Source organism: Corvus cornix, chromosome 4 (assembly GCF_000738735.6).
Source record: "Corvus cornix cornix isolate S_Up_H32 chromosome 4, ASM73873v5, whole genome shotgun sequence".
NCBI classification, from domain to species: domain Eukaryota; kingdom Metazoa; phylum Chordata; class Aves; order Passeriformes; family Corvidae; genus Corvus; species Corvus cornix.
In genome coordinates, this window is record NC_046334.1 from 56,261,664 (window position 1) to 56,288,284 (window position 26,621).

Below are 26,621 nucleotides of genomic sequence, written 5' to 3' on the forward strand. Positions count from 1 at the left end.
ATTTTGATTAAATTATAATTCTTGCCATTTATTTATTTCTATTTAATTATTTGGAGTGTTATTAAAAAAGATTAACCATTTCATGAACCTGCTGTCCATTCATCTTAGTATGTTATTAAATATAAGAATATTTCTAGCCGTCATTGTCATAACTATTGTCACAGCAGTATTTGTGTTGAACCAGTGATAGATTCTTGCTTTGCTAGGCAGAATACACTGATAGAATGAGCTACAGTCCCAGACAGGGGGGATTACTACCTTTACATGTAACAAGGACAAACCATAGAAAAAGAGACATTAAAAATGGAGGCTAATTAAAAAAAATGAGGTCTGTGCAAATGTCATGTTCATTCTGACAGTGGATTTCCTTTAATTAATTGTATTTCTAGAAGGAGTTCTGTGCCGAAAGACTTCACTGTATAGGATTTAATGAAGGAAAAAAAGATGAACAAGAATGTTAAGTATTGGATAAGGGGAGAAGAGTATGGTGGGCCACCAGACAGAGAATGAATGAGGCAATGGGAGCAGATAGTCCTAACCACAAAGAGAGTTAACAGGAGAAAGGTTATTCTTCAGCATCTTTTGTAAACTTAACTTGCTGTATGGTTTTGAAATGACTTTCTTGACTCTTCAAGCTCTGATTAATATTTTATTTCAAATTCATTAATACAGAATGTAAAAATAAAATTCTCTTAAACTAGAAGAACAATTTTAAATGCCCACATTTGCTAGTCTGCCACTAGTGCAAGATTCTGCATGCAAAGTTTTTATGCACACCCACAGTGTGATATGAATAAAAATGCGCTGAGGGGATGATTTAACATTAAACCACATTTTTACCTTATTTCTCAATTTCCATGTTTTTCAGGCATTATCTAAATAAATAGGGTTGTTGCCTGTATCATTTTAATTTCTGCCTTGCGAGGATACCAGAGCAGTGGGGTTGACTTCTCCTGCATCTGCCTTGGACAGGCTCTGTGTGCAGATCATGCTACCCTGTACATCCCTCACCTGATTACTGCCTTGTGGAGATCTCACTAGGGTCTGCTTCAGGCAGCTTTGCAAATCTCCCCTACCTTTCAGACAGAGCAATTTTGTTGATTAGTTTTGTTGACTATTATTTTGACCAAATGAGCCTGTTGAGTAGGTAATAGGGAAAGAGAAGCCAGTGGTCGTAAGTAGAGATTGCCACAGCACTTAATGTGGGTTTCTCAGCATGAATGAAATAATAACCAATATAGCACCTAAAATGAACTTTCTCCACACCCAGTATCGAGGCCCTGACTGCCCAGAACCCCCATCTTTTCCTTGTTTCTCTGCTTTTTCACCTGGCTGTACACATCTGAGATTTACCCAGAAATGGAATGTCAGCCTGCAGTGAGGTGTTGCATGCCTGCTCTCTGTGCAGATACTCTGAAGCAATTGAAACATCTCACAGAGTTCTCTAATTGGATTTTCATACCTTTTTTTTTTTTTTTTTGCCTCGTCTGAATACACATTTCAGCTTGATTTAAAAAATATGTCGTGTCTAAATCAAGATTCTCATAAATAATGTCTGTGAAATCTGCCCTGGGAGTCAGAAATTCTGTTATTTTGGGTCAAGGATCAACATGTCATTTTTAGTTGGATATTTTTTCAAGACATTAGTGGTTTGCATCTATTTTATTCAACGTGACTTCACATCAGGATCTTCATTGTCTATGTGTTTACATGGATAGTGCTTTACAGAGTTTTTCTAATACTAGTTAATACTTTTTTCAAATGTATTATTGGAAAGAGAATTGTGAAGATAACCTTGATAATACTATACATCTACTTGCTGAAACACACTTCTTATTATAATTCATATTAATTTTAATGGTGCAATTATGTTAGATATAATTAGTGGTGGATTGTGTGTTTCTTATTAGCTGCATATTTTCAAAATAAATATTGCTATAATATTGTAAGTAAATTGTTTGGAATTTTTGTACTCTCCATGGGGTTGCCCAAAAGTAAATACTGTTCTTTTTAGATTCCACTTCACATATATCTGATGAGAAATACATAAAAATAATACTATCATTATTTTCCTTTTGAATACCTTATAACTTCCTCTTTCTAATGCGCATACTTTTTCTTATTCTGCCTTCACAAAGTGACTTTGCCATTTGTTTTTATTTCGTGTTTTAGTTCCTCCTCGCAGCTCTTCATAATGCAAAAGAATGAGCAAACCATCATGATTTACTTTAATCTTTAGCCTATTAAATCTTGCACTTGAAGGTCAAATTTAAGCAGAGGTAAATCTATGTTTCTTTAATATACTTTAATTCTACAAATAAAATGTGATTGAAATTAAATTGTAGTAGGATTTCATTTTAGAATTTCTTTCTTATTCATCTGGTAAATATTGGTTAAAGGGAGTATAATGAAGATTTGAACTTACTTGTTCCCCAGAGTACAGCCATCATTTTCATATAGTTTTGTTAGAATGTTAGGAGAAGATACTTGGTGAAAATAGTAAAAGTATGAGATTGTAGCAGGAAAATGAAAAGTCAGTGAAGGGTAATAGAAATTACTAGCAGCATGGGGAAGGCTTCAGCATAAAAGATGATGTGAAGAAACCCAGTGTTTAGTGTAATTAAATTTGAAAAGGGGAAATTTTCCCAGATTTAAATTTTTAAATCAAGAATTCATTCCTTTCTAGGAAAACTGAATGTGAATTTTAAATTTAATGAAAAAGGATTGGATGTAGTGTATTATGTGTTAAGAAAACCCAGATTTAAGTTTATAAGATTTAAGATTATAAGTGATAGTTCTATTGGTAAAACTGGGGGGGAAAAAAGCAACCCTACCAATAATGCTTTTCAAAGCTTAATTTCTATATTACAGGTAGGATATGGGAAGAAAAGTTCAGAGAAGGCTTTGAAAAACTTTTAAATATTTCTACTATAAACATCTAGGGATATTTTTGGGCCTGACATTTATTTCTTCAAGTCATAGACATCACTGGAAACCATTAGACTAATACTGAATATTTTTGAAACAAAAATGCTGAAAGCAATTTTAATGAAATTTAAGAATCTCAATGTTACCAGAAACTTCCATGCAATGAAAAAAAAAAAGAATTTTTCCCTCTGTTACTCTTACAATCTAATGACTTATTTTATCAATGATCTTTTTGTGGGAAAATATGCAAGTGTCGGTCTGAAAAAAAATCTTTTCCTTTGTGCTGTACGAAGCAAACACTGCTGAGAGTCAACAGGTGTGTCAGAGGACAATTGGGGGCACCTGCTTCCTAATTCATGGTTTTGTCCGGGCTGCACCTGGGCTGGGGGTTGTAGCTCACAGGTTTGCTCTGGTGTCTTTGGGGACCTTGGCCCTCTGCAGGGGACAGGCTGGCTTCAGCCAGGCACAGGACTGTACAGAAGCAGGAAAGAGTCCTTCAGTGTCAGAGGTGAGTGAAATTGGTGGATTTGTCAGTATATGGCTGAACCAGAGGTCGGCTGAGTGGCACCAGAAGTTGTCATGTTTTTGGAAAATAGGCCTGAATTTTTCTGCAGAGGAAGATACTCTACAGCTCTCAAATCTAGTTCCTTATTCGTATGTGTTAGGTGAGGGTGGGATGGACTAAGTCTCCCATGGGAAATAAAAGAAGTAATCTCTGTATTACCTTCTAATAGGGCAGTTTATATAAAAATGTATTATATGGTTCAGCTATTCAGGCTGCAGCCATCTGTGTGGCATCTTGCTAGTGCCTTGAGCCCTGAGGAAAAACAGGATTGGAAATATTTTTCTCTTCAGTGCTTGATGTTGGACCGTTCAGCTAAAATTTGACTCAGCTTATTGAACTTGTCTGAATGTTCAATGTGATTCTCTGGCTTTGCATGAGGTGTCTTGGTGGCTACAAAGGCAACGCAGGTTTGAAAACCTTCCCCTGATCTCAAAATGCAGCAGATACTGAATACAAAAGAATTGTGGGTTTTGGTACGCTGGCTTCGAAAGAAATATTCTCAGAAATTTAATATAGGGAAATAATTTGAGTTATTGTGGCAGAGAAACCATTTGGCTGAAAAGGAGGTGAAGCTAGCAATTCAGAAACAAGGCTGTGGAGTGCATTGGTGGTGGAGCTGTGGGAGGGAGGAAAAATAACCTACTGTGCTGCAGCTGTGTATGTGTGAATTAGAAATACTCCAAGAATTTACATCTTTACCTGATTTTTGCTAGTTTTTTCTACTTTTTTCTAGTTCTGAAGGTGAAATCTTAAATCTCTTTAATGGCATGTACAAATTTATGTGTGCTGCTTCAACATGTTAAAATATCAGAAAATTTATTTAAATGCTCAGGCTGTGCTAATTAAATCTGCTTAAAAATGATTTAATTGGAGTAGAGCAAATGTTCTGCAAACAATATCTGCTTAAATTGTTTATATTTTTTGGTTAGTATATAAACTTAAGCTATAAATAGATGATGTCTGAAATGGTCAATTTCCACGAAGATCTTATCTGGGAGTGTGTATCCTCTTATTATATTGTAATGGCCAAGCAAAAAAACCACTTAGATAAAGTAACATTGTTCTAGAAGAATTTTAAATACCTTTCATTACGTTATCAGTTCCATAGGTGTTGTGTGTGACTAGTCAGCTGGGAGAAGTCATTAAATACAGGATAATAAGAATTTCTCATTTGCTAGCCTTGACACATTTTATGTTAAAATAATTTCAATCTTGTGTACAAAACTGGATTTACACAATGAACAAGTTCTTAGGTATCGTCTACCTTGTGTGTAATGAAGGGTTAAATTTTTTTTTGCTAGAAGGGTTATCAGATCAAAGGACTAGAAGAAAGTGTATCTATTCCCCCTCTTCTTGCCAAGAAAGTGTACAAGGTTGACTGTCAAGAGTGTAGCAAAGAGTTGGCAGTGGTTCTGAGATGGTCACCATTAAACAGAAAGAAGCAGCCTTAGAATTTCTGGTTTTGACTATTTAATTATGTATGAAAAGCTGGGGTTTGGAGTTTTTTTCCTCTAGTAAAAAAGTATGGTTTATGAAGAACAAGGAAAAAACTTCAAGCTCAGATTTAAAGAAAAAAAGTAGACTAGTTGTGATTTGAACATCAGGGATGTTGCTCTGCTGCTTAATCAATGTAGAGTTTTAAAATCTCATAAAAATGTCTTGCCTAGTGGCAAGATGCATCTAGCTGTCTGAAAACTTCCAAGATGTGCAACATTCGTAGCAAAAAGAAGCAAGAATTATAGCATGTTATGAAATATGCTAAATCATGCAGGATCTGACCACTTAGACAGGATATTCATTTGTACTAGTTCATTGTCTTTTTTGAGCAAGTTACACTCTTCTTTCATGCAAGAAAAGCATAAAATGTGCTTATTTTCCTATTGGGAAAATCCCTCCAAGATAAGACCTTTTTTAAAGAATTCTTTAACATTTCAGATACACAGAGAGTAATACATTGCAGCCCAAACGATTAGTCTGATCCCTTAAAATAATGATCAATAGTCTCACATTCAACCTCAAATGGAAACAGTACAGTTTGTTTGCCATTCTTCTTAGTCATTTAACTGTGCTGCTTCATGCTCTTGCAGGAGTTGGTCCTGTTGTTGTGTTCCCAGAACTGTTTACTAAGGCTTTGGATCACCTTAGAAAAATATAAAACTATTTTAAAGTTAGTAAAATATCAGTAGTTAAACATTCTCATCATGTGTGTCAGTGTTGGGCATTGTGGCACTGTAATCATGGGCTCAGGTGTGCAAATTTTATTGTCCTTCACGGTTAATGATTTCTCTGTTAATCACTCAGAAAGGGAATAAAAATCCCTTAATACACAGTGAAGTAAATACTGAGCAACATCAGAATTTAATGCTAGTTTTGTCACTGTAGTGCTCTTAAAAAAAATCTGACAGCAGTTCTGCTACGTAAGGCATAGAAATGTACAGCTGTGATCTCAGCATTTTTGTGGCCATGTACCTACTTGTAGGCCTACTTCTGAGAGCAAGGTGCACTTTCCTCTGGGCTCCCTGTCTTCCCCTGACTGAACTGGTATCAGAGCTACAGCTGTGTCTTTCTTCTGAATAAATCCCTTTAATCTTCTTGGATAGCCACGGAGGGCTAAGAATAATCTTGCTCTTTAGATTTGACATTTTTTTTTGTCAAACACACACACGTGCATCATTTGTGAGATTGTCTACAGAAGCAGTATAGTGTTTTAAAATTTGAGAATGCAGAAATAAAAGAAGAGTAAAAATAAGTGGTTGTTACAGTTGCAGAGGTCTTAAAACTTCTAAACTTTATCTTACCTTTCAATGAAGTGTTATAAACTGGCTTAGGATGAAAGAAATGGAATCCTACAAAGACTTTTTTCGAGGGTGTGTAGTGGTAGAACAAGGTATAATGGCTGAAAGAGGGTAGATTTAGGTTAGTTATACGGAAGAAATAGTGAGGCACTGGAACAGGCTCAACAACAGAGAAGTTGTAGCTGCCCCAGCCCTAGGAGTGTTCAAGGCCAGATTGGATGGGACTTTGAGCAATCTGGTCTAGTGGAAGGTGTCCCTATCTGTGGCAGGTGGGAAGGGAAATAGATGATCTTTAAGGTCTCTTCCATCCCAAGGCATTCTGTGATTCTATAGAATCTGTGCAAAGTCTATGACAAGATGCAAACTTTCTTTAGACTTGGGAGTCTATTGCTGCCATGTTCCCCCCCCCTCCCCCCCCACTATTTAACCTAAAGACCTTTCCTGCATAAATTCATCATTATCAAGTGCACACCTGTGGCTATGATGGAGGAACTGACTTATTTCATGCTCCTTGTTTTCTTCCAGGGTGAAAAGTGTGTTTATCTCTGTAGACAACAGACTGCTGCTAATCATCTGTAATTAAAACTTGTTCCTTGATTTTTAAGTTGGAGTTCTTAGCTGAAAGTTGTTCTCAAGATGACCATAGAACATATTATGAAAAAATACATGTAAAGTTTTGTGGATTTTTTCATCAGTCAAATTTAACTTGAAGTCTATTTGGCCGCTGAAATTGAAAAGAGGATAATACCAGTCCCTGTGAAGAGCGGCATGGTAAATAATTAATAAAAGTGGCTAATCAATAGATTCTGTTCTGAAGAAAACAAAGATGTATTAGAAATTGAAATATGTTGCAATATATTTCTCTCCAACATACTGGACATGAAGTGAGATGCATGTCAGACCAGAGGAATCTAAAATTTGTCTTGTAATACTCAGCTAAAAATGCAGATTTTTAATGTAGAGAACAATACATATTTTATACTCCTCATAATGAATGTTTTTCTTTGTGAAGAGGTTGTGATTTCCCCACCCTTACTCAAATCTTTTGACTTTCTTGAAGTAACTCTAGATTATTATGACACTTTGGGTTTAGAACATCAGAAGTCTGTGGCTAGAGTCAGTGTTAAGAAAAGTAGATAGAATTATTGTTTAGTTTCAAGGCTGGTGGACAGTACTTGTGCAGAGGAGTATCAAAATAATACCTATTTTTCAGAACCTTGCTTGCTCACAGTTCAATGCTTTCCCTGGTTTATATATTTTCCTTATCCTGAATGAATTGAATAGCTCACACTATAGATGGGCTCCCAGTACCTAAACCAAGTTTCTTTTCCTGGAATTTAAACCAATTACTTCTCATAGTGCCTTAGATGTGGAAACAAACTTGAATACTGTTCCCATATATCTTTGCCCTTTTTCTCTCCTTAAGCCCAGCCTTCATCACAAATCACATTTTCTAAGCTTACTAATTTTCTAGTCATACTCTCAGCTTGGCCTAATTTTATCTCTGTCTTTATTGGACTAAAACTTGTCAGAGTAATCCAGTGTGGGATTCTCCTGCAGCACATCACAGTTGACAGAGCGGGGTCAGTTTGTGTAATGCATAGTTCAATCTGCTTATTGGAACCTTCTATGCAGTACTGCTGCTTGGCCTTTTATTTTCTTGGCAATTTTTCCTCAAATGTGTATGCTTTTAAAGGATTTTTGACATTTTGCCCTTTAAATATAAAACTTTATTGGAGAAGATCTTTTGGTGAAACAATAGGGATTCAGAAGTAGCAGACTTTTTTTCCAAAAATATGAAATTTTCTAAGACATTACTAAACATTTCATTTTATGTATTTATGTAAAAATAGATTAGGAAACAGAATAAACATTACATTGACTATACTAAAAATATTATGGGGAAAAATCATCCCAAATAAGAGTAATAAATCCACAAGATTAATAAGTAATGGTTGGTTTTATTTTCATTTATTTTGATAGTCATTCTTTTATATGTATTTGCAAGCAATTCAAGTAAGATTATGTTTCAACATATCATAGCATACTTTTATTTATAGGATTTATTTAACTTGTTTTTAGGGGACTCTTTAGTTATTCTCAATGCCTACTGACTTATTTCAGTGTACGTGCCAAAACTCCTCTCTTTGTCAGTCATGCACTTATGAGTCCTCCCATCTGAACTTGCCCTCTCTACTGAGTCTCCTCCTGAAAATTCGCTAAAATATGTCCCCTAGACTCTTAAGTGGAGTCTTTTAAAATGTATATTCAAAAATTTAAGGGTTTTTTTTGTAATCAACTTTTTCTTATTCTAGCAGAGAAACTCTTGATGAGACTCTTGTCTATTTTAGCAAGGCCTGTTGCAATAGCACAATGAAGTGATTTTTCTTTTTCTCCTCCTCCCCACCCTCTTTGTGTTGATGGTTAAATAAGTTTACTGTACAATTAGGCGAATACCAGAGCTAATAACAGAGAGTAGGTAGGGTCACAGAGGGAGAAAAGGGGGGGGAATGGCAGTAGCTTTTTTTGTAGCAGTGAACCACTTAATCAGCTCTTTTGCAGTGCAGAGACTCTAATTAGTGGCTTGAATTTACACATCAAATTTGTCATGACAAATAAACTAGGCAGTCTTGATACTATCCTATAGATCACAAATGTATTTTCGCTCTGTCTTATTTTTGACTTGTCACTTCTGTTCTTAAGTGGAAGGAGAGATGCTTTTGTATTTTAAACATTGCTTAACCCTTCAGAATACTTTTTCAAAAGACAATACCAAGGGAGAAGATCAGGTTAGAAAGGTGAAATCATAAACTAAGTAAAAGCTGGCTGTATTCCCACAGTTCTGCTCTGTAGGATATTTGGAGCTGGTAAAGATATCATCTAAAAATATGAAAATTTGATGAGAAGCTTAAGTTGAAAAGGTCAGACTGAGGTTACAGAGGTGACCTGACTACAAGTGTTATTTGTCTTTTCCACAAGGGGATCCTAGTTTTCTCAGTTACCTAAATACATCTTTTCTGCATCTTGAAATTAAACTTGCAAGTATCTTTAACCTTTACCACCCTATTGTGAACACATAATGAGTAGAAAACAATAATTTAATATATCTTTCAGTCCTGGTTTTAGCTTTCCTTTGATTTAGGAGTATAGGGGGTATTATAGGAGTTAATGTCAAAGATTCCTGTCACTTTGAATCCCATCTCTGTGAGTAGCCTTGGCTGTATTTAAGGAAGGTGTAAAAGAACATAAAAATTACCTTACTGGCACTTACATATCGTTTGGCACTGGAATACTGGTCATCTTGGGAATTCTAAAGTCAGAAAATACCACCTCTCTGCATTTAATATGCCTGGAGGGTTGTTTTTTTTCTTTTAATCACTGTTTTGTAACTTTTTAACTTGTATACTGGTTTTTGACAAGGAGTTCTACAATGTAAGTATAATGCATGAAGAAGTACAATTTTCTGTGGTTTTTTGAACTTTTTTTGCCAGTTTTGCCAGTTTCACAGGCTTGAGTGCTGATCATGAATACTGAAAATGAGTTGTTTATATCTGAAATGTATATAGAAGCATTTTACAACTAAAATTGCAGATGTTTCACATGTCAAAGGTCCATGTGAAACTTCTTGTCACTGTTTTTTCCTGGTTTGATGTTGCTTGATTTATTTTTATATTTTAAAAAACCTAAATATGACTTTCAGTGAATCTCGAGTTCAACCTGTTTTCCAGAAAGCACTGCACTTCAAACTTGTGCTAATCAGTACATTTTAACAAAACGTTCCATCTATAACCACCAGGAGTGTCACTTTCTGTTGAATACTACAAGTGGTTCATGGCTCTGACAAGTATTTTAATCATCATGATGAAATCTAAGGTTTAGGCATGTATTACTCCTTTGAAGGATGTATGATATTAACACTGGAAAACTATTAACATTGCTCACCAAGAGATTACAAACTGCCAAAGATACTATGCCTTTAAAATTTTGCTTAGAAGTCTTTGTTCTGATGGGGTTTTTTTTTTATTTTTTAACAAACCAGCAAGATTCTGAGGAAAAGATAGCAGCCTTTAGAGTCCCCAAACTTTTTCTATGGCTTAGATGCTTTTTAGATCAGAGAGAATTTAATTTATTTCATGGTCTGAGAAAATGTCTAGAATGGTTTTTGTTTGTTTTCTTATAAAGTCAGAAGCACTACAGATTGTGCAAGCTCGCAATAGCTAAAACAACTGTGTGTACTGCAACTCTTTTTGGAAATTGCAGTAAAAGAGTCTAGGAAATTATTTCCTATGTATTTCTTTTTACTGAATATTCTAACCCCTGCTTTGAAGATACTCTGTGAAGTATCTTCAGAGTTCCCCTTTGGGAGAGAAGACTGACCTTTGTCGTGACCGCATAATGTTTGAGTAACCGGCTGGCAAGTCACAAGTGACCTCTACTGTATTAATCTGCTTTTATAATCCTTTCACTGTTTCCTTTTTTTTTCTACATTTTTTTTTTTTAATCTGCATACATTTCTCACCATGACTGAATTTTACAGTGTTATGTGCAGCAAAGTTAGAGGTAGGTGGGTTTGGCCTACACAGCTGTGCTGGAAAAAGTCATTACCATGGAATCTGTTATGCTGGAAAGATTGGTTTTGTGCTGTTTCACTTGAGAAGTGAGCTGTGACTGGTGTTGTGTGCTGTAGCAGAGCAGCTGCCATGCTGTGGCTGGATTAGCAGCTCTTTGTCAGTGCTGTGCATCATCCAGCTGCAGGAGCAAAGCCGTTTCAGTCGGTCAGGTATGACATCTAAATTGCAAACTCTTTGGACCAGGAATCCTGCACACCTTCCTCTTCTTGTCTAAACATATATATGTGTCTTTCACTGATAGTCCCTGTAAGCCTTTGGGTTACCTACTACTGCCACAAATGTTCATGAGACCAAGGAAGCCCTATTGCAAAAGCTGAGGATGTGAAACAGAGGAAATAGCATCTTACAATACAGTGCTTACTGAAATACTGCTGCTACCAGCAATAAAGGAACCATGACCCCAGTGAAAATTGGATCTTTACCCAAAACAATGCATTTTGTTGCAAAATACTTGCATCTAGATAAGGTTCTAAGGCCTTAAGTCCATAGATGATTATTTTTAATTAATTCTGTATAAAACTAAGGCACTGTGTACATGCATACTCCATACAACAGCCACTCCATACATTTATCACAACATTCAGTAAACTACTGAGAAGAAATAAATAATGATGCTGCCTGGTTATGTTATGTGTCAGGACAAGGGTCTGTCAAGGGTATCAGGTTCATTTGATGTCTTTGATGTTACAAGCAACTATGGAAATATAGGTACATAATTTATGTTACAGCTTGAATATCTCCCAGCAACCTCACAAATGATGCTTGAAAGTCATTAATCACCATGAAAGTTAAAGGAAGATCACTGAAATCTGATACGTTGTACTGCAAGAGTAGTTTATTTGTCACCTCAGGTGAGTCCCTGGTACATGCTCAGTGTTGCAGTGTATGAGGGGAAGCAAGAGAATATTCATTCCTGAGCAGAAATGTGTGGAGAAAGTTCTGAACTTCTGAGCTGGAATAGCTATTTTGGGTGCTTTAAAACCGGCTTAATTGATTGCACTGCTTGCTCTGGGAAACTGCACTTGAGCAAAAGAAATAGAAAGGCAGTTTGTGTCCTTTAGGTCAGGATTACTGTTCTGGCTAGAATACTGTCTGGGATTTTAGATTAAAGGAAAACAATGCTTCAATTTTTTTATCCTTATTAATGTTATGTAATTCGTTCTTCTCTTGACCCTGAGATTGATTTAGAATGTGTTGATTTGGGATGTAATTAAATATTTTTTTAATACATTGATTTATTGAGTAGTTCTTCTATTTTGACCTTAATTATTCAATTTTGGTTAGGTACTATGAATTTTATAGTAGTTTTTTTTATCCTGATATTTGATCACTTATTAATTTTCAGAAAACCCTTGAAAACAAAATGTAATCGCAAGATGAGTCACTAACATCGAAAATTTAAAACAATAAATTCAATGAAATTCTTACTGGCCAAAAAGGTTTCATGCCTAGAGATTTTAACAAGGGAAAACTTTAACCTTTTTCCACTTCTAAATAGGACATTTTTACTTAACCAATGTTGCAGATATAATAACCTCAGATATATTACCAGTCATGAGTTCTGCAGTGTTATATATAAAAATCTTGGATTTAATAACTAATTCTTCTCAGTTATTTAAATAGTTGATACTCATCTGATTAATCTGAAATATTAAAGACCCCCTAAGGCTGGGATTTTATTTTAATTGCCTCTTTTTGTCCCCATACCACTGTTTTATTGACTTACTTGAAATATTCAAGAGATTAGCAAGGCATAAGTTTTTACGTCACACAAATATCCTGGTTTGACCTTATTCAGAGATTATTATGTATTCCTATTACACAGCTCAGTCCATAAAATTCCCCTTGCAAGTTTTGCATGCTTTGTCTTCAGATTTACTGACTCTACTAGAGTAAGGACTCCCAAAGGTAAAAGATTTCTTCTTGTCTTAATTATTTTAAGCCTATGGTTGATTCTTTTTTTCAGATAAAAACATAATCTTTCTGAAAAATTTGATTATGTAGCTGTAACACTTTCTACTCTGCCTCGACTTTCCCATACAGTAGTTTCTATAAAATTTTAATGTTTTCTCCCAGATGATAAGCTCAATTAACTAATGAAAACATACATATGAATCTCTTATGAGTTACTGTCAAGCTCATGCAGTGTTTATGGTCTTGCATGGTTCTGGAATAATGCAATCAGAATAAAACCTTAGAAATAATTTATTTTACAAGTAGCTATTCAAAAACTCTCAGAATTGTTGTTTAGAGTAATAATGACAGAAGGAAGAAATCAACTTGTTTATCACAATCCATTGTTCCTACTGTTGCAGTTGTTACATATTGATGTGCTTACTTACTGGAATTTGCTCCTGAGTGGAAAACATCATCCTCCAGCCTGTTTGACTTCCTCCTCTGTCATCCATTCTGTGCATTGCATTCTGATGTAGCTTGCTAGGATAAACATCTGTATCATGGGATGTCGTAGACTGTGTGCATGTATGGTGACACAACTTGTGCAGCCTGACAATGTAGAGCCTTCAAATACGTTTTAATATGGAAGCTGAAAAATGCAGTGAAAAAGAAGACAAAGGGAATGTGACACTATACTTCAACTCTAAATAATGAATTTCTTTTTCTGTTTCTTCTGTTTTCCATGTGAAGCCATAGTGTCTATTAAAAATAAATCTGATTCTTGTAGATCATGTTTTCCAGGTTTGACAAATCATATGAAAACCTGTGAAGAAAATACACTTTTATCTTTTTTCTTATTCCACAAAAATGGAAGTATTTAGCCACATCAGATTTTGTTCATGCTCTTGGCTTGCTTGATTATAAAAGGGGACAGGGAAGGAATAAAAAAGGATAAGAATAAAAAAACCAACTGACTATGACTAGCCAGACTAGATAAAAATACAAAAAAAAATCTATATTTATATATATTTACAATATACTTATTCTGTCTTTTCTTGTATGCTTTCTTGCTGTTTTAATCTTTTTGGTATATTTATGCAGCTTTCTTTTCTATGTTTTTAGTTTAATGCTACCCCTACAATGCCCTGTTATAGTCTCAATTTTCTTAATATAATCCTGCCTGGTTTTGAATGCTTAATTTCTTATTAAAGTACTCTTCTCTGTGATTATACATAAAATACTTGCTTCCCTTTGTCTCCTTTAAGGTTCCCAGTGGCCATTTCCTTAGTCTCTTTTTTTGGTGATCTGACTACAGGACTATTTTCTTTCTCTGGGGTAAAGTTTCAATTTGTGCCCTCTGTGTGCTGTCACACACTGAAAATTCAAGCTAGCCTGAAGAGTACTTATAGCACCCAAATCAGTTGGAGGAGCAGTAGATATTGCAAAGTGATGTTCTCCCATTAATTATTGTTAAGCAGTCATTTTTATATCATTGTCTTGAAGTTTTAGTCTCTTGTCATATGAAGAATGAAAAAAGTACTGGCTTTATCTCCCAGGATTTCCTTGTACCGTTATCCAGCCTGTTCAACTCTGATCTACTGATCTTTTTTTTTAGATACTACCATAGATATGGGCCTTGAGAATGAGCCTGTATCAAAAGAGAGGTTGAGGGACTTGTTCAAATATGGAATGTTTATAAAGTACAGCAGGGAGAAGAGAAAGTACAAAGAAGTGCATATTGGTCAAGATGGGCTTCAAAACTGAGTGAAGATAACAGCTGAAATGGTAGCCTGGTAGGGACAGCTTTAACTATGCATTAGACACCACTGCTTCAACTAAGTGCAGTACCTGGATAATGAGTCAACAACAGAAAGTAAGTCACAAGTTTTAGGTAGATCCTAGAGTGTATACATATAAGGTGATATTTAAGGATTTTTCTTGCAGCTCTACATAAAAGCTCAGATCTCTGTTCTAGTTAAGTCTTGCCAACAGCTGTTCATCAACCATTAGTATAAAGAACTGGAGGCAAAGCCGCTTTGATGAGATAAATGTCCCAGGCTTGATGCAAAGACATACAAATAATACCTTACACATGCTTACATGAAAAGAAAGGTATTTTTCTTTTTTTTCTTTTTAAAGAGAGATCAGTGGGGTTTTGCTTGCTAATTTTTTTTCTCGACTCTTTTTTTATTTTACCATACAAGCATTATCAGTATTTTCCCTCTGTGTTGTCTTAACACTTTGGAAGAATGTCCATAAATACCTATAATGTTATTGCTGTCTTTCTGGTTTATGATTTCCTTATTTTGAACTTCCTCTGCAGCTGCTGCTCTGCCCCATGTTGACACAGCAGTCTACTGTGGCATTTTCTACTCTTCCTGTCACAACTGGCCTGCAGCTTGTGTGCCCATTGGCCTGCAACTCCCTGACTTCTCCAAACACCCCAGAAACCTCCCATCCTCTAGACACAGTACAGAGGACTAACCTGGTCTGTTGTTAGAGAAATCCCATGTACTAGGAAAGCAGAAAAAACTATCTAAAACATACTTGCGTCAGTTACTTCACACTGTTGGCCATTTGAATCTCAACCAAGAGCAAGCATGATGTAAGCTACCTGCAGTTGCATCACCTTGAGGTCTCTGACTCATTCAGCTGTGCTTGAGTCCTCTCAGAGGGGCACAAGGACAGTGAAAATGGCCTGACAGCAGCCTCAAGCCCTTCCTGTGCGGGTTGTGCCATCATGTGCTTGCCATGCCAATGGCCAACATCTGGTCCTTGCAGCTGGAGGACAGAATTGCTTAAACTCACTTTTCTGAAGTGGTAGCTGTTTAAGAGAAGAAGTTGTCTTTTGAGATAGTAAATAAAGAAAAGTAATGCCTAGAATATGCATGATGAACTCAGATTGAATGAAATATTTTCCCAAATTGCTACCATCTAATCCAGATATTGGTATCTGTAGCTATAGAAAATATGTTGTCATTAGTCCAAGAGAAGGAAGATTATATGAGAAAAATGTGAACCTTGCACTGCAGCCTTCCTGATTTTATCTTAGTGGACATTGAAGATGTTTAGGGGTAGAACAGGCTTTTCTCATACCTGCCCAGACCTTGGAGGAAAAATGCCAAGTATACCTGTGAAATTCATCAGGCTGCTGATCAGCTACTGTATATTTTAATGACAAAAAAAAAAAAAAAGACAGCAATCAACCTGGGCAGGGAAAACCATTAATAATTCTAACAGGCTACCTACAGATTGCCTTACAAAAATGTGTGAAAATTTGGAAGAAATAGGAGATCAAATCTGTACAGACATGGCCTGATTAATAGCACAACAAACATCAGGTTTTCTTTTTCTTAAAATGCTAACTTTCTCAATTTAAAATATGTCCTAATTATTAATGAGTGGAGTTCTTTTTTTTTTCTTTCCCTTTATCATAAGAGAAAACTGATGTATTCATTCTGCCTCTGTGTTTATTATTACAATTTTGGAACAGTCGTATCTTCCTCCAATGCTAGGTCTCACATAGTGCTGTTTAGTAATGTGAAAAAGTTTCCATTTGCCCTTCACAACTCAGTGAGCTGTAAACACTGAAGTAATTGAGCCACCCACATCCTAGTCTGCAGGTGATACGAGTGATGTATTTTATTAGCACTTAATTAAATTGCAAATGTTATGCTAAACTGTGAAATTGCTGGCAAAAATTGAATGACTGGATTAAATGACACTATTTTTTAAAATAAAAAGATCATTGCGTAATCTGGAAAAAATATATTTTTCAACTCTCTTGGAGCAATTAACCTATGCTCTGCTGGTTAAAAAAAATCCCTCAGCATACTGAAATTTGAGGCTGTTGCAACATTAATTTCACACCTTCCTAGTTTATCTTAATGACTTCAGATTATAACAATGAAGATTAAATGAATCTCATTCAATCTGTAGTAGTAAAGAGATAATATACACTTGAAACAATCACAAATGACTAAAATTAAGTTTTATATTATTGCATTAAGATTTGAGGAGGGATTTAATAACTTCAGTTTATGAAAACTTGATTCTTTTTCAGTTTGGGGAAAATTGAATTATTTGACTTATTCCCATTTGTGTATTTGGATGTGTGCCTGAAGAAGTCTAATTATGCAAAAGCCTCTTGATAGGACTTTGTTTGGGACTAAGTATTTCCTGTTAAAATTTACAGCTATCAGTAGAACATGCTGGCTACTGCAAGGATTGCTGCAGCCAGCTGGAAAGAGGAGTATTCTGATGGGAAATGGGAGGCAGGAGGGCTCCAACATCACATTTTTCATTTGAAGGATGAAGCAAAAACAATGTGGAAAAATACAAATTTTCCGGTTGCAAAATAAGAAGGAGCTATAGACTGGGAGAGGAATTGGGTTACCATCCAGAATTATTTTTATTATCTAGGATTACAAACCAAAACCAAGAACAAAAAACATGTCCCTTTGTAAGTGAGTAGGGGTAATCAAACAACTACTGCAACTACCTTCATTCAGTTCTTCAAACCTGAAAGCTTGCACTCAGTTTCAATAGGTAGTGTTTCCCAAATATTAAGTTAAATATTTTAGGATTATTTCTTTTAAATCAGGTTGACGCTCCACAGAAGATAATTTTAAATTAAAATAATTTCTTTGGGGTTTTATCTCTTTTTCTCTAAAGCATTTTTTTAAGTTAAAAAAAAGTATCAATTGTATGCTTATTGGGCAAAGCCAATGTTCTAAATGGCACTGAAAGTGAGGAAATTGCAATGTGAATTTTTTAATTGTGTATTTTAAGTTGTTTTAAGAAGCTGAGTCTTTAAGCTCATACTGTGCTCTCTGGATAACTGGAATGAGTTTGTTGTTGTTTACATGGTCTGAATTTTCATGGATTCACTGGACTTGTAACATATTAATGAGAAGTACTAGGTCTTCTGCACATATGTAAATGAAGGCCTAGCAACAAAAAAAAGTGCTTTCTCTTTCAGCATTTCTGCAAAACAGCTGCCTAATGCTGTCTGTATCTGGAGAAAAAAAAATTGGAACTCCAAACATATTATAGAAATGAAGTTTCAAACTGCAGTAGTGTGCAAATCTGTACTGTAAGGTAGAATTTCAGTGAGGCAGAAGTCTCCCTTTTTCTATGGGAAATTACTGTAATTATTATGTGCTTTCTTATACTAACCATGAGATTTCTGGATATTCTTAAGAATAGCTCTAAAACATACCAGATTGCACAGTTGATATATCCAAGAGTCACAGTTTTTAAACAAGTGCCAACATCTGAAAAAAGTGCAATTAATGTTGGCTGAAACAAGATTAATTTCTTACTGGGGCTTAGTCACTCAAAATAAGACATATTTAATCTTCTTTTCTCTCATTTCATACTCTCTTACAAAAGATTTCAATGAGCTTGCTAACGATAATAAATTTCCTTTTAGGTACTTCAGGGGGTTTTTGTGGAACTGCAGTTATACGATGTGGTATTTAGACAGTTGTCTAACTTAACTGATACTGCAGAGGGGAAAAAAGAACTAGATTGGTGATAACCCTAATCCAACAAGAGACCTGGGCACATACAGATTAGTCTGTGCAAGACTCAACTTCTGAATCTTATTTGTGGGCTTCACATGTCACCTTAAACAAGGAGACGGGATGCATGTGAATAAGCACACACACTTTTTTTTTGTTTTCATTTTTTTAATTACATGCAGAATGTTCATGGATCTCATTTCTAGATCTGTCAGGCTACCCATGTAGTAGGTCATGTGGGTTATAGTGTCAGTTGAAAGATGAGAGGCAGTTCAAATTGAGACCTGGCATTTTTTCTATTTCAGGCTATAGATACATCCATACAAATAATATACTGCCCAGTTGTACTGTGTATGCCATGGAGTCTCCTGCATCCCACAGATGTTTAAACTCGAGGGCTGCCATTAAAGTGGTTGGTTGGTGGAGCCCAAATTACCAGACTTGCTAGACCAGAAGAAGAAAGATCAACAAAGACATGGTACTGGTTTAGTGAACATGCCACTAAAATGGAAGGAAGAGCCCTAGGTGTTTCTATGTTCCAGATTACCTCTTTCTGAGCAGTCCTCATTAATTAGATTGAACTGACAGCTGTGTATTAGTAAAAAGATAAAGGGAAGAAGAAAACATCCTGGACTTCTTTCCTCAGACCTTGCTAGGGCAGGCCAGAGCAGAGATAGATGTTCTGATTCAAAATCTGTTGAGGACAAAGGAGAGATACTTGTCAGTTTAGTAGATCCTGGACTGGATTTGAAGTGAAGTGACAAGTAAGCCTCCAAACCCATTAATTTTCATTTACTTAGTGACTTTTCCTTTTTTCTCTCTCCTTTTTTTCTTTTTTTTTCTTTTAACAAACGGATGGTTATTTGTTAATTAATAATTTGACTTAGATCAGCTTCTCAAAGATTGTTGAAATGCTTTTGGAGAGTAATAACTGTCAATTTACGTTTCCTTATAAAAATGAAGGCAGTGGGAAAGCAAAACATACTTCTTGTTTTCTGAATAAATTTCTATAAGATTATATTTGTCATGTTTCTGTGAACGGTAGCTATTGTTAACTGTAACTATTAGTTGCTGCTTACATTAGTACACTTGTCTGAAAGCCTGTGTAAAATTCCTGCAAGTATTGTTTACTTGAAATGCCAGGTTCTTAAAATTTAATGACTTCTGTAGTACTGAAAAAGCTCATCTCAGAATACAGAAAGAGTCTCTCTTAAAATGGTCATTATTCTGGATACCACATTTATAGCTGATTTGGTGGTTATGTTTGTTCACATCCTCAAAGATGAAACAAGCCAGGCCATACCATGAAGTAACCAGAAAGCATTTTGAAACCAAATTTGCATCTAAACTTTAGAGCCTAATATTTTATTAAATAGTTAGCCAGCACCTTTTTCTGTAAGCTTGTTCCCATTTTTGAAGGTACTTAAGACTCAAAAGAAAAAGTCTGATAATATTCAAGCCTTTCAAGGAATTATGGTTGTTATTGTTTATGAGCTAATAAAAATTATTTAGGACAACTCAGGTAAAGTACTAAAAAGATTTCAGTGCATTCAAACAGACAGGGAACTCTGAAAATTGCAAAATCCATTTTAACTACTGTGTGATAAAATGGGAGGTAGTAACTGAGTTGCAGCCAACAATCCCTATGCTTTTAGCAGCTTCTTGCTGTTAAACTATTACTAAATCAGCTTTCTCAAAACCCAGTAGCAGGATATGAGCAAAATAGAGGAGTGAGGAGTCACTTGGGAAGTGCACTGCATGAGGATTGATGTGCAGTTAGGATTGCTTGTGAACTACATGGAGAGGTTTACTTGAAAGGGGATGCAACATTATGGGTAGCAAATACTGAACAACCTTAAAGAAAGGGTTCTAAGTTATCTAGGATAGATAGATAGAGTACGGCATTTTTAGTTTTAGATCTGTCAGTCTGGGATTAGGAATTAAGTAACGGACTGGGAAAAACCTTGGGCAAATAGGTAACTTTCTATATTTATGTGCCTCTTCAGTGCTTTCAGTAAAAGGAGCTGAGCAGCTATTTCAGTCACTCTGACTTTGGATTTTCAAAATTTCAGCCTTAAGGGATCATCTTGGACTTACTGGTGTAGTCATGTGACGTGGCATCTAAGTTTATACTCTAAGTAAAAGACCTCTTCATGAACTCCTGATTGCAGAACCTTTAAATGCCTACTCTGTTACTTAAAGAAAAGGTTTCTTCTTCATGTATTTCTGTCTGGTGGTAGCTACTTGAAAGATTCTACTTAGCTTGTGCTTTTTTAAGGACTTTGATACTTTGATAAGCTGTTTTGCATAGGCAAGCCATGTCTGTTATTTGATCTGCTGCAACAGGAACAGTTGAAGAACAACAGCCAGAAATTACTATTCTTCCGATTATGCATTTTAGAATAACTGCTGTTTTTCCTATATAGGTTCACAAAGTAGAAAACTCAAAGCAGGGTTTGCTTACATATGAAGTCTAGGATAAGTGCTTACATTCTGACTTGTGGCTCTATAGGGCAGTGATATCCTGGATTATCTTTAGAGATCACCATAAATGCTATGTTGAAATTTTACTGACCGTAATTTAGAAATTCCTCTCACTGGGAAACGTATTCCTCTCCTAACACGGTCATCATTCCTCATGTGCCTTTTATTGACTGTAACAAGGCTCTTAGGAGCATATAATCAGGCACAGTCAATAGGCTCTGCTTGAAGGTTTGCTGGTATGCATTGGCAGAATGCTAATTTATTTAGCTGGGCTCTATGTCTAAATGCCACACATAGGCTGCATGTTTCTATTAGTTGGAAAATGTAGAATTTGCATTGGGCAGATGGTAAATTGGCAACCTGGTGCACCTGTGTAGAGGACTTGAGGGCAGAAGTGGTTTCTCCTTCACATAGGTCATTAATTTGCAGGAGACAAAACTACTCTGCTGGGGAAAAGTGACTTTAAAAAAAAAAAACAAAGGGGCAGAAGGGAGGCAGAAGAGTTCAGGTGGGTTGGATTGCACTTCACTCCATGAACTGTTCTAGGGGTAACTGTGTTGTACCTTACATCTAAGCTGCTTGAAAAAAAGTATTTGCAGATGTCAGTAAGTGACAGAAAGTGAAGGGCATAAACCTAGAAATACCAAGCAAAGGAGATTATTCTCTGCTTTGGTTAACCATTGCTATTTAAAAATAGTAATATGTTCTGAATGTGGTTAGTTGCCTGCCCTGCTGTTACACAGCTGTAACATAAACCATCCAAGAAACAAAACTGCAAACTAAAATAACTCTGTTAAAAAGAAGCCCCTAAAATTATTAAATATAGAAGTTTTTTCAATAAAGTTTTAGACCTTAGTAGGATAAATAAGTGCAGAAAAATAAGTTCTTTTAAAACTGTCTTCTTTTGTATCTTGGCCTTTTGTTTTTGTAAGTACCTGAGGTTTTTTCCATCAATGAAATCGTGTGTATTCTGGTTTTGATGTTATTCCAAAACATAGATCAATAAGATCTGCTGAGGATTACTGAGGCTCCATCTGTTCTTGCCATGAATAGGAAATACTACAGATGGTAATGAGCAGGTGTACCCTTCCTATTGCAGTTATGCTCAAAACCACTGTAATATTGGATTGAAAAGGCGAAAACATTTTAGTTCTAAACAGCTTTCTCCAGTCTTTTCCAGACTGTGTATTTGTCTGACAGACATCTCAAAATCATTTTACTTTTCCTTAACAATCACCAAAATGTGTTGAGTGATTCTCTTTTCTGTTTGCTTGGGGAAGGGGGGGTAGGGGGTGTGTTTTGTTTGGGTTTTTTGCTTGAAATTAGCATTGTTCTCAGCCCAGGTAGAAGGCACTTCTGCGTCCAGTCTAAAATGACATATAATATTTTAACAACTTAGTGCCTATGAATTTATGCTCACACTTCCTTTTTACTGGCCTAATAAATTCTGAGGGGCATTGTGTACCTTGTTTTTGTTTTGTTTTGGTTTTGTTGTTTTGAGGTGTTTTAAGTGCAGAAGAGAAGACAAACACCAGCCAGGCATCCTAAAAATGTGCGTGTCAGTATGGTAGGTGCCTTGGAGGTGATCCTTGCTTTGCCCTGAGTACTGGGCAGGTTTGAAAGCAGGTCTCTCCCCCTGAGGTGACTGTCATAAGCTGCAGCAATACAGACAGAAGAGAGATAGGAACCACCCTAGTTTCAAAAATGTAGTACCACAATCTCTGTGAGAATAGGTTATTTTGTAGAAGGTGACAAGCACCATTAGGCACTTCAATTACATGTATTCTGTTTATTTATTTTGTTTTTTAGTTTTAATACTCAAAATGAGGTGAATTTGACTGAAGTGCATGCTGGCATGACCAGTGTAGCTGCTACTACAGAGTGGCTGAGGTGAAGGATGAGGAAGGCTTTGAGAGACTGGTGTTCCCACTGAATTTAAGACTTGTGGACATAACTCCTGCCCTGTTATATCTGGGGCTGTGACTGTTGGGTAAGTGGCCTGTTTCATACAAGGATCAGAGCCTGTGACAGTTCATTTTGGTTTATGACATGCTGTTTATGGGGATAGAGGTTGAGAGATGAATTCAAAGTGGCAGAAGTGTAATGAATGTACTTGGACAGCAAGGGAGATGGAGAACTCTCGTATGGAAGCTAGCACAGCAAAAAAAAGCAGGAGTCATATGATCAAGACAGAGAAAAAAAATTATCTAAGGTAAAGGATTAAGCTGGTATAAGTAATAGGTTAAACTCTCTGTGAGAGCTTATGCTGGGAAGCAATGACGTTTCAAGACAGTTTTCCTAAAGAAACAGGAATAAAATAAATCCCAAATTTTTAAGGAGGAGTTTCTTCAATTCATTAAAAGGATTGTTGAATGTGTGCTGAGAATGAACAATGCTTACTTTTGGTGCTGGATTGCTGTGAATGTTGAAGTCAATAATTTTATAACTAGCTTTTAATCTTTTGATGCTGAGGGATTTAACAGTATAAAAGCTGCATTTTACTCCGTGAGCAATCCTGCCCGATGGAGAATCCTATTCTGATGGTCTCTTCATTTTTTTTAATCAATTTTGTCTTAGAAGAAATGCTTTGCCAAATATTTGGAAATTGTCTATTTAATTTTATAGCTCACCTACATCAGGTATGTCCTTCTCTGGTTTTCCGAAGCAAAGAGGATTTACAGTAATACCGAATGATTAAATTTTAGATAAAATTGATCTTTAGTGTTTGTCTGCCTATATAAAAATGTGATAATGAAATAAAAAGAAAAAAAGTCCAGCTCAAACAACTGAACTATTTGTTTAAGTCATTCTGTTAACTTGGAAAAATGTTGATCTAATAATGATGAAAAGAAAGACTTACACCACCGGAAAAGCTGGCAGCCATCATTCTAATGCTGCCTCATGCTGCTTCCTTGAGGCTGTGAGAAGGAGTTTAAACAATTTGATGGTGATACTTGCAGATTAAAAATTTGTAGCTAGATCATATTCAGTACCTTCACTGCTGCTCCAGCAGCTCCCATGTGATAGTGAGACCACCCAGGCTGCTATTATGGCTCCAAACCTGTTTTCTCTGAACACTGATACAACAAAGCGGTGATACTTGAAAAGTGGTATTCAATCAAATTTCTAATTTTAATAAACTTCATGCTCAGGATGATGATTTAGTAAATTTTATCTGTCCTAAAAGAAAAAAAATCTAATGTTTAGGACATATTAGTTTGCAAAAAAAAAAAAAAAAAAAAAAAAAAAATACTAGTCTGATGGTTTGCAAGCCTCAAGTTCAAAGTTACCTAAAACTAAGAACAGATTTCAGTCTATAGGCATGTCTTTTCCTGATCCAACAAAACACTAAAGTGGAAACTTAAGCTAAAACAAATTGATAAAGAAATTGGAGCCTTTTTGTATGTTGAAAAGCTAAGATTGTACTTGAATTTTTTTTCCAATGTATTCTGGAGTTTCAGTCAGGTGAAAACAAGTTTTCCTAAATTACTGTTTCTTACTATTTAGTTACTGTACAGTTAATTCAGCACTTCAGATAAATGAGAAAGCTTTCTTCTTTCAAGCTTGTAAATGGTAAATGTTTCCTGGCATTATGGGGAAGCTCAATTTTTTTCTTTCTTTTTGTAATAGGGCTAGGAACAGGATTTTGCAAATAATGAACACATGCTATAGTTTCTGTGGGTGTGACTGAAAGCATACTAGAGTATGTTCTGAAACAATGATTGCAAAATATTACTATTCTTATGTCCTTTGGATAATTTTTTGAGTAAGAAAAAAAGCTTTTTTAATGGCAATAAAAGAACACAAGGAAGTGGGAAATGCAGTTATTTGATACTGCTATTTAAAAATCCTTTAGCCAATGCAAGGTAATATGAACTTTTGTATAAAAAACTCTGTCTTATAAATTTTGCAATTTTATTCTTAGCTCAAAATTGGATCAATTGAATTAAGATTTTGTAATGTTTAAATGTTAAAATGGTTTTAGTTTTGTTTCTCTTTTTAGTCCTAATTGCAGTCTTTCATCTTACATCTTGCAGTCTAAAGGGAAAAAAGCCAATACACTCTATTTAAGTGTCCCATTATATGAGTAATGCTCACATGTAAATGGCCTTTGGGATCTATAGATTTGATTCTTTTATGGTTTTATTTATAGCTTCTGAAACTATGACCAGCTGAGCAACTTAGAAAAGCAAATCATACTTTTATACTGGAGTCTGTACTCCATGCTCTGTTTTTCTATGTGTTCATCAGAAAGATAAAAATGAGGAAAAGACTGAGCCACAATCTTCTCTTGACTAACACTGTGAAAATCAATGAATCTACATGATCAATAAAAGGAGTTGACTTCATTTGTTCACTTCATCAGTATTACAGAATCTGTGCCCATTTTTCTTATTCATGTAACATTAGCAATGGACTAAGAATTGAAAGCGCAGTAAAACACAGCTAAAATATTTGGAGTATTTTTTGTTCCCTGAATGGAAAATCTTGCTGGAAACCCTTGTGTTTTCTAAAAGTGGACTTGGTTATTTCTCTGAAGATGTTCTGGAGGAGTGTAATACAGAGCAAGTTACCATTCTCTGTATTCTTTTAGCTTAGCAATAGCAAAACCAGGTGCTTCTGCATCACTTGTTAGAAATGTGCATGTACTCTCATACATCCTGCAGTTAATAGATAAGCACTGCAGTGTTAAGCAGGCTTTATGGAAATAATGTGGAAATTTGTATGAAAAAAAAGTGGAGCAGAAAGCTACCAGTCCGTGACCATCGGTCTCCAATGTGTTCTTCTTGAGATTCTGAGAAGAGTTGATAAACTAAAAGCAAAAGCAGACAGAAAAAAAATGCTGCTGGAGAAAAGCAGATTGTTGTGTTAAAAATTGGTAGACATAGGCTCCTTTGGTAGTTCAGAGAAAGGACTAAGTTTGGGAAAATAACCACAGAAGAAATAAACTAATTTTTTAATTTTCTTAAACTAGAGCAGCGATAAGAAGGGGCTATGAGGTACCAAGATATATTCAATACTCTGAAGGTATTGAATAGGAGAGCTTTTTTCCCCACTGGATGGCCAGCAATGTTCAAAACAAGTTAGAACAACAAAATTAAATTTAGGTATTGTGCCTTTAACAAGTGAAAAATATATTCTTTGCTATACTTTTAATTTTATAGCATTAATTTAATTGTTTTTTGTCAACTTTTGTTGATTTGTGGGAGCAGCAATTAGTGTCATCTTTACATGAATTGATAAGAATTTCTTTCTTTTGTAATTTGCTTTAAAATTTTGGAGTAAACATAATTAGCTAGCATCTTTTGTAGCATTTCAAAATATATAAATATCTTGTCTCATTCATACGTGCTTTTGATTTTGTATATTTGGGGGTTTCAGTTACATACTTAATTTACTCAGCAGCAAATTACTGCATCTTGCTGCTTTGTGGAATGGAAATTATTCTGCCTGTGTATCTAAAGTACTTTAATTATAATGAAACATTAGCTCCTGGTACTCTTGTATACTCCTGTAATCTAGCTGATCTCTAAAGATCATTGTAAAACATGTCAATAAGACAGCTGTAACAAAAATGAAAGAGTGATTGTGAATTTGTTTGAAAATTAGAAGATTTTTTTCTAACAAAAAGTGCGTCTTGGACTATGACCTATCCTGTTATGTAGACTGCAGAAAAATGCGTCTTAGGAATGGGTCTTGGAAACTTTAGAAGGCCACACTTTCTGCTGAAGTACTTTGTCAAATTATTCAGATAAACTCTTGATCCTGCAGTTATTCAGGCAGTAATATATCTCTG

The 26,621-nt window shown here is 35.5% G+C and overlaps 1 protein-coding gene across 10 annotated transcripts in view; it reads left to right on the plus strand.

The window, feature by feature from the left end:
* Positions 1–26,621, plus strand: part of KCNIP4 (potassium voltage-gated channel interacting protein 4) — a 400,171-nt gene that overhangs the window by 251,586 nt on the left and 121,964 nt on the right. The window contains exon 1 of one of the 10 annotated variants that reach the window (XM_019287214.3): positions 12,755–12,827. The exons of 8 other annotated variants lie outside the window; for them this stretch is intronic. The gene's annotated coding sequence lies outside the window, so the exon portion shown is untranslated. Of the gene's footprint in view, positions 1–12,754; positions 12,828–22,647; positions 22,815–26,621 lie in introns of those variants that run through there. One more of the 10 variants, XM_019287215.3, reaches the window with a different exon arrangement.